This window comes from Arachis ipaensis, chromosome B4 (assembly GCF_059453495.1).
Source record: "Arachis ipaensis isolate K30076 ecotype BB chromosome B4, ASM5945349v1, whole genome shotgun sequence".
In the NCBI taxonomy this organism is placed as follows: Eukaryota; Viridiplantae; Streptophyta; class Magnoliopsida; order Fabales; family Fabaceae; genus Arachis; species Arachis ipaensis.
The window spans coordinates 50,709,065-50,717,815 of NC_142439.1; positions in this window are offsets into that span (position 1 = coordinate 50,709,065).

The window sequence follows — 8,751 nt, forward strand, 5'->3', positions numbered from 1 at the left end:
ATTTGGACCTCTGTAGCTCAAGTTATGGTCGATTGAGTGCCAAGAGGTCAGGCTTGACAGCTTTACGGTTCCTTCATTTCTTCATGAGTTCTCCCACTTTGCATGCTTTTCTCCTCACTTCTTCCATCCAATACTTGCCTTATGGACCTGAAATCACTCAACAAATATATCAAGGCATCGAATGGAATTAAGGTGAATGAAAATTACCAATTTTAGGGCTTTAAAAAGCATGTTTTCACATTTAAGCACAAATCAAGGGAGAATTGCAAAACCATGCTATTTCATTGAATAAATGTGAGAAAAGGTCATAAAATCCCCCAAATTAAGCACAAGATAAACCACAAAATCGGAGTTTATCAAATCTCCCCACTCTTAAACCAAGCATGTCCTCATGCTAAGAATAAAGAAGGACAAGAAAAAGGGTTTGAACATTTATTCAATGCAAAGAAACTATATAAACCTATCTACATGCATGCAACTAAATGCAATATGATTCTACCTACTTGGTTAAAAGTAAATCAATCCCCAAGAACACATATGAACAAGTAGGGCTAAGATCATATGATGACTCATGAATCCTACCAATTCAAATATCAAAATGAAGTTCAAATAGACTTGCAAGAAGAGAGCTCATGAAAGCTGGGAACAAGGAATTGAGCATCGAACCCCCACCGGATGTGTATCCACTCTATTCGCTGAAGTGTATAGGGTCGATCCACTCAATTCTCTTCTAATCATGCTTTCCATGATTTGTTTTTCGTCTAACAATCAACAATTATTCAATGCATGCATACATTTATCATGAGGACTTATTCATAGGTTGTAATGGGGCTAGGGTCAAGGTGGGATGCATATGGTCAAGTGAGCTTGAAATTTGAATCTTTGATTAACTTAAGCAATCACCAAACACCTATAACAACCTATACAATTCTAATACAATGCGTAGCTACCCATGATTCTCACTTTTCCACATACTCATGCATTCTCTTCAATTCACATTCCATATGCATTGATTTTTATTGAACTTTACTTTGGAGCATTTTTGTCCCCTTTTTATTTCTTTTTTCTCTTTTTTCTTTTTCTGTATTTATTATATATATATATATATATATATATATATGTTCTTTTTCTTTATCATTTTTTTCTAAAGTATATACAAACGTATCAATGCATATGGTTTTACATATAGTGCATGAATATGTACCCAATTCCCAAAAATCTTCAACAAAAATACCAAAAACACACTTTTCTCTCAACCAATGTCCCAAGTTTCCCATACCCAAATGATACACACCCTCACTAGCCTAAGCTAATCAAAAATCTAAATTAAGGGACATTTATTGTTTTTTATTTAGAGGTAGTGATGTGCTAAAATTAAGAATAAAAGGGATTAAATAGGCTCAAAATGGGCTAACAATGGTTGATGAAAGGTAGGCTATTTGCGTAAGTGAGCTAAATGAAATAATGGCCTCAATCATATAAATGCATGTATATATGGAATAATGGACATATAGAATTAAACAAATCAAAGATTACAATCATAGAAAAAGAATAATGCACACAAGAATGAAAATAAGTGGTTATATGATGTAACCACACAATTGGGCTCAAAACTCACATGCTTGTGTTCTTAACTCAAAAACCATGTTCCAAAATAAATTCTTCAAGCAAGTTCAACAAGAAAAAAAATTTTCAAATTGGTAGGGTGCCCTAAAAACAGTTTCTTGGAAAAGAAATCATCACCCTAACCAAGTAGTCCTAACATAAAAAGGAAGTGGTAAAAATATGTACAAATTCTAATTAACATGCAACCTATCATGCAGTGCAACAACTAGCTAATAAAGACAAAAATTAAGAATTGGTGTTGAAAAAGGAAGTTGTTACCTATGGAGGTCGGTCGGACGACCTCCCCACACTTAGAAATTTGCACCGTCCTCAGTGCATGCAAAGAAGAGCAAGGTGGACGGGTTGCTACAATTGATGAGCTCCTTCAAAAGGTTGTGCGGATGAACTTGTTTGTTACCCCATTTAAAAGCTTTTTCATTCCTTTCGTTCTTGGTGGCCAACCTAAAAGGAAAGAAAAAGAAAGAGAATTTAGCCTACAACAAAGATAGCAAAGCAAATAGAACATAGGCGGGGGCTAATGCCAAATAAGAATAGGGTCCTCACTACATGTTAGCTACGCATGTGAGTGAGAAAGCAATATAGGCAAAGGACATATCAACTAATACTTGATGCAAGAACAAAGTTAAAGCATGAAGAGCACTCAAAAGCATCAAGTTCGACTAGGAAGAGTGGGTCATGAAAGACATGCAAGTTCATATCAATACACAAAGAATATAAGGATCATCAGAGGTTAAGCATTGAATTAGAAATTTTATTACCCATCAATATCAAACAAGTCAAGAAGCACCAAGATTAACCAAGAAATTCTCAATAATTGAGTAAGAAAATTCAACACCATTATTCAAATAAGAAGCTAAAAAAAAAAAAGAAGGTAAAAACAAGCTATAAAAATAAAATGAAAATGCAAAGAATAAAAGTATATGAATGCAATGGACAAAAGAAAATGGAAGATGAGAAAAAAAACTTTTTTTTGCCGGCACGGACGCGTCATGCACGCTTCCGCGCCGATGCGCAGTTTGGCCAAAGGACGCGTACACGCCAGGTGCGTGCACGCGTGGGTTGCAGACACAGAATAGGCACAAACTGGGCATAACTCTCTGGAACATGTACCAGGAGGACAGGTGGCGCTATCGGCGCGCACGCACACAAGGTGCGTGCGCGTGCATTGCGCAATTAGCTTTAAGGACGCGTACGCGCCAAGTGCGCGCATGCGCGGGTGGTTTGTGCTTCAAGCATGGTGCTGGCGCAGTGTAGGCCCAACTCTCGGGTCAATGTATGGAGGGGTGAGATTTTTCAATCCACGCGTCCGCGCACATGGCGCGCCCGCGTGGATGGTCGAAAATGCTTTAGGCGTGCGTACGCGCCAAGTGCGCGCACGCGCGGCTTGGTGCTTTGTTTTTCAAAATTTTTCCATGTTCTTGCACCAATCCATGCATTCCAAACCTCCAAACAGCTACCCAAACACCATAAAACCTTATTTATCATATTAGACTACCAAATAGACTCAACAAACTACTCTAAATATGAATTTAAACTAATTCTACCAATATTTACAAAAGAAAAAATGAAAAGATATTACCATGGTGTGGTGTCTCCCACCTAGCACTTTTGTTTATTGTCCTTAAGTTGGACTTATGGGGAGCTCCTCTTAAGGTGGCTTGTGCTTGAAGCTATCCTTGAACATCCACCAATGCTTGAATCTCCAATAAGCTTTAGTCTTCAAAGATGATAACTCCAAGCCTTGATGGAGTTTCACACAAGCCATGGGCTCCCAAATTTGATTCTCTTTGTGCGATCCGGGATCCCATACTTTGTTTTGACACCCATCTTCAAATTAATCATCATGATTCCAATTGGGTGGCATGACCTTAGAATTCTCAATTAAGCACCCAAACCTTCTCCTAGACCCATGCAATTTGGTTCTACACCAACCATTGCTATTCAACTTTGAGCATGCAACCATCATGAACTTAGGGTGATATTTCTAACCACTACATAACTCTCTCTTACTCTTAACTCCACAAAGAGCTCTAAGTTGACCATCGTTTTCAATCAAACCATATTCAAGTGGGAAAGTAAAGATTAGAGATAAGAATTTTATCCACTTGAATGTTGTCTAGGATGGTGACTTAGGAAGGGGTGGTCCCAATGGTCTTGTAAGCTCCACTCCCTTGTACTCTTCCTTGATTACTTCCACCTCTTTACAACTTTCCTCAATTTCAACCTCTTCCTCTTGGTGGCTCTCTTCCAATTCAATCTCTTCTTCATTGCTTACCAAGGGTATGAGAGGTGAGGTATCTTCTTCCTTACCCTCTATGTCAAACCCAATTGGAGAGGATTCAATTGTACATAAGAATTCTTCAATGATTGAATCCATCTCTTGGTCAACCTCTTCAAAGGCTTCAACCACTTCTTCCAGCTCAATTATCTTAACTTCCTCCCCTTGTGACAATTCTTGTTTCAACCCTTCTTCTACACCTTGAAGCTCTAAACTCACTTCCTCACTAGGCCCCTTGATTGCTTCTCCACATTCGTCAATGGGAGTGCCTTGGTTGCTTAGGCTTAGTTGGGAGGAGACCATATTGTTAACGGCTTCCGCTATGGTAGCTATCTTGGCTTCTAACTCCTTGAACACCTTTTGGTTCTCGTCTTGCCTTCGAATGTAAGAACTAACACATTCTTGGAGAGAATCATCCATTGGAGGTGGTGTGGAAAAAGAAAGTTCATTGTTTGGGAGGGAAGTTTCATAATTGGAAGTTGGTTCATCTTGGAAAGGGTATAGAGATGGCGTATATTGAGGTGGTTCTTGAGAGTAATTGTATTGAAATGGTGGTGGTTCCATGTATGGTTCATATGGTTCATAAGGTGGTTGGTATGGTGGATAAGGATTAGGGTCATAATGAGGTGTTTGGTGGTAGGGGGCTTGTGAGTAAGGTGGTTCAAAGTTATGTTGAGGGGGTGGTTCATAGGCATGTGGTGGTGGTTGTTGACAATCACAATAAGGGTCACCACATCCATTAGATTGATATGCATTAGGATTAGAATTATACTCATAAGAAACCGGAGGTTGTTGTCGCCAAGAAGGGTGATTAATCCTTTGAGGCTCCTCCCATCTTTGATTCCCAAATGCTTGATGCACATTCCCATTGAAGCTTCTATTCCCTACAACATAATTTGAGCCAAACTCATAGCCAAAGTGAGGATGAGAATTCATAATAGCAAATGAAAATAAAAACTAACAAAAATGAGAACAAAGTCCTAAAGCTAACAAAAACTAAGAAATAAGCAAAAGGCAAACATATTCACATATTCACAATACCCAATAATGTAACACCATTGCAACTCCCCGGCAACGGCGCCATTTTGATTTAAAGAAAATTGTCGTGTCGGTATAGAATTTCACACAAAATGAATTCTCGTTGAAAGTATAGTTCTACACCAACAAACAATCCTCCTAATCAAAAATTTTGCTTTTGTCACAAGTACAAACCCCAATGAAAATTAACCGGAGTATTTAGACTCCGGGTCGTTGATAAACCACTATTTTATGGTTTATCTTTTGCTCAATTGAGTGATTTTTATCAACTCTTTACGTACTTATTCATACTATTTGCTTGGTTTTACGTTTTCCTTCCTGATTTTGTGCTATGATTGAAAACATGCTTCTTTGACCTTATATTTGCTAATCCTCTCTTATTACCATTAGATGCCTTGATATGTGTGTTAAGTGTTTTCAGAGATTAGTCGTCTCACAAGGAATTGCAATGAAGTGCTCAATTATTGGCTATGAAGATGCAAAGGGGGGTTTGATTTTATATGAGGACAAGAAAAGTAAAGAGAGCAATTAAAGATGGCAATTAATAAAGAGAGACATTCATGGCAAGGTTTGAGATCATAGGCTTTCTATCCTAGTCATACAATGATTAATTCATCTTATTTAGTCAACTCCAACACATAGGGAGAAAGTCAAACAAGATTAATCAATCATACCACAATAATAAACAAGAATTTATCTTATTTCGTCATCTCCAACATTGGAAGAAGGTATAAGTTATCTTCCATGAGAGAAAGTCAAACAAGACTAGTTAATCTCGATCCAAATATCCTAATCAACTCATTAATTGGATTAGCAAAAGATTAGAGTCAATGAAAATAATATTAACTAACAACTCTAGATCACCAACATGAGTTGGGTTTTTATGACTCAAGATTGCCTAATTACTCTTTCCAAGCCAAGAATGCTCAAAATCTACTCTAAAGGCCGACCAAGCATTTTGTCAAATACTTGGAAGGCATAAAAGGAAAGCATAATAAATGACAAGAAATAGTAAAATCTACCAACTACAAATTGCAAGAAAAGTAAATCAACAATTCAAATCATCAATTAAAAGAACATCAACATTAAATTGCATTAAATGTAAACAAGAACCAACATAAGTATTCATAAACATAAAGAGACATAAAAGTAAAATTAACATAAAAACTAAGAAGAATACGGTAGTAGAAACAAGAAATTGGAAAAGAAACAAGATGAAATCAAGAAATCATGCCTAAATCTAAGATGGATTAACCTAATCTAATTCTAGAGAGAAGAGGGAGCTTCTCTCTAGAATCTAACCTATGTGATGATATACTACTAAAAAATTGCTCCTCCCTTGCCCAAGCTTGAATTCTGCATGAAATAGCATCAGAAATGGGTTGGATTGGGCCCAAAATGAGCTGCAAAATCGCTGGGGGCGATTTCACTTTAGTGGGCCACAAGCAGCATCGGCGCGCACGCGTACATGGCACGTGCGCGCCCCTGAGCGCGAACTCACATATGGCAAATTTTATATCATTTTGAAGCCCCAAATGTTAGCTTTCTAACGCAACTAAAATCGCCTCATTTGGACCTCTGTAGCTCAAGTTATGGTCGATTGAGTGCCAAGAGGTCAGGCTTGACAACTTTACGGTTCCTTCATTTCTTCATGAGTTCTCCCACTTTGCATGCTTTTCTCCTCACTTCTTCCATCCAATACTTGCCTTATGGACCTGAAATCACTCAACAAACATATCAAGGCATTGAATGGAATTAAAGTGAATTAAAATTACCAATTTTAGGGCCTAAAAAGCATGTTTTCACATTTAAGTACAAATCAAGGGAGAATTGCAAAACCATGCTATTTCATTGAATAAATGTGAGAAAAGGTGATAAAATCCCCCAAATTAAGCACAAGATAAACCACAAAATCGGGGTTTATCACGGTACAATCTTAAAAGGAGACATAAAAGAATCACTCGTACAGTTCTTACGAGATAACGCCGACCTCTTTGCATGGAAGGCTGCAGACATGCCAGGCATAAACCCCAAGTTAATGTGCCACAAGCTAGCAGTCTACCCAGGATCTCGGCCAGTACAACAGAGACGTAGAAAGCTCGAACCAGAATGATCCCAAGCTGTGGAAGAGCAGGTACAAGCTCTACTAGAGGCAGGATTCATAAGAGAAGTCAAGTACCCACTATGGCTAGCTAACGTCGTCTTGGTGAAAAAATCAAATGGAAAGTGGTGGATGTGCACCGACTACACTGATCTCAACAAAGCCTGCCCAAAAGATCTTTATCCACTCCCAAGTATCGACGCTCTAGTGGATGCCTCCTCTGGATATAAATACCTATCGTTTATGGACGCATATTCGGGATACAATCAAATCCTGATGTACCCATCCGACCAAGAAAAAACATCATTCTTAACCCCAAAAGCAAACTACTGCTACATTGTCATGCCTTTTGGACTTAAAAATGCAGGAGCTACTTATCAGAGATTAATGAATAAGGTCTTTACAGACCACATCGGGAAAATCATGGAAGTCTATGTGGACGACATGTTAATAAAGACACCAAGTGAAGAGACGTTACTGTCCAACCTCACCCAAGTATTCGACACTATAAGAAGGCACGGCATGCGACTTAATCCTGCAAAATCCACCTTTGCAGTAGAAGCTGGAAAATTCTTGGGTTTTATGCTCACACAAAGAGGAATTGAGGAAAATCTGGATAAATGTCGAGCCATACTCGACATGAAGAGCCCGACTTGCGTCAAAGAGGTACAACAACTCAATGGAAGGTTGGCAGCCTTGTCCAGATTTCTGGCTGAATCGGCAATAAGATCTCTCCCCTTCTACGCCGCTCTAAGAAAGGAAAGAGGTTTGAATGGACAACGGAGTGCGAGCAAGCTTTCCAAGATTTCAAAATATTCCTGGGACAACCACCTATTCTAACTCAGCCACGAGAAGGAGAACCACTTATATTGTACCTCGCAGTAGGAAATCGGGCAGTAGCTTCAGCACTGGTCTGAGAAGATGACAGTGGACAACAACCTATATACTTCATCAGCAAAGCACTACAAGGGTCCGAGCTGAACTACCAAAAATTAGAAAAATTCGCCTATGCTCTCATACTAACATCTCGACAACTTCGCCCCTTTTCCAAGCCCACACCATTAGGGTTCGGACCAATCAACCCATAAAAGGGAATTTACAGAAAACAGACTTAGCAGGCAGAATCTTGCAATGGACAGTTGAGTTGTCTGAATTCGACCTTCAATACGAAGCTCGGACAGCCATCAAATCGCAATATCTGGCTAACTTCATTGCAGAATTTACAGACACCCCAGAAATTCCTACAGAATGGAATCTCTATGTAGATGGTTCCTCAATAATACTAGAAGCGGCGCGGGTGTGATAATTGAAAGCGACCAGGGAACCCAAATCAAACTTTCCCTCAAATTCGGGTTCCCTGCCTCAAACAACCAAGCTGAATATGAGGCGCTACTAGCTGGTTTGAAGCTGGCTAGGGAGGTTGGAGCTCAAAAGCTTATCATCTTCAGCGACTCGCAAGTAGTCACTTTACAAATAGCAGGGAGCTACCAAGCCAAATATCCCATCATGAAAAGCTACTTGGACAAAACCAGGGAATAGCTCGGACAACTCGGGGAATATGAGGTCTGCCACAAACCCCGAGAATAGAATGCCTGAGTTGATGCACTCTCAAAACTAGCCAGTACCAAAACAGGGGGCAACAATAGAAGCCTTATCCAGGAAATGCTGCAGAACCCGTCAATCTCGGAAGAAGAAAAAGTCCTAGCCA